Here is a 233-nt window from a genome sequence, read left to right on the forward strand (position 1 = left end):
GATTTTTCGTTATTTTTAGTTTATATCTTAATGGATAATTAGTACATCAATGGCAAACTACTCCTGATCGCTACAGTAAATCATTTACATTATTAAGAAAAGACGGAGAAATTGAAAATAAAAGGACAATTTTGAATAAAAGTGAAAAAAATAACAAATAGATGAAGAACAGTTAAAGAAACGAGAAAAGAGAAATAATAGGATAAAAGGTGAAAAAAGAGCTGGAGGATGGA

The 233-nt window shown here is 27.5% G+C and overlaps 1 protein-coding gene across 2 annotated transcripts in view; it reads right to left on the reverse strand.

The window, feature by feature from the left end:
* The window catches only part of LOC119588725 (small conductance calcium-activated potassium channel protein-like), a 54,495-nt gene that overhangs the window by 8,898 nt on the left and 45,364 nt on the right, over window positions 1-233 (reverse strand). The gene's annotated exons all lie outside the window — the stretch shown is intronic.

The sequence above is a fragment of the Penaeus monodon genome, chromosome 24 (assembly GCF_015228065.2).
Source record: "Penaeus monodon isolate SGIC_2016 chromosome 24, NSTDA_Pmon_1, whole genome shotgun sequence".
In the NCBI taxonomy this organism is placed as follows: Eukaryota; Metazoa; Arthropoda; class Malacostraca; order Decapoda; family Penaeidae; genus Penaeus; species Penaeus monodon.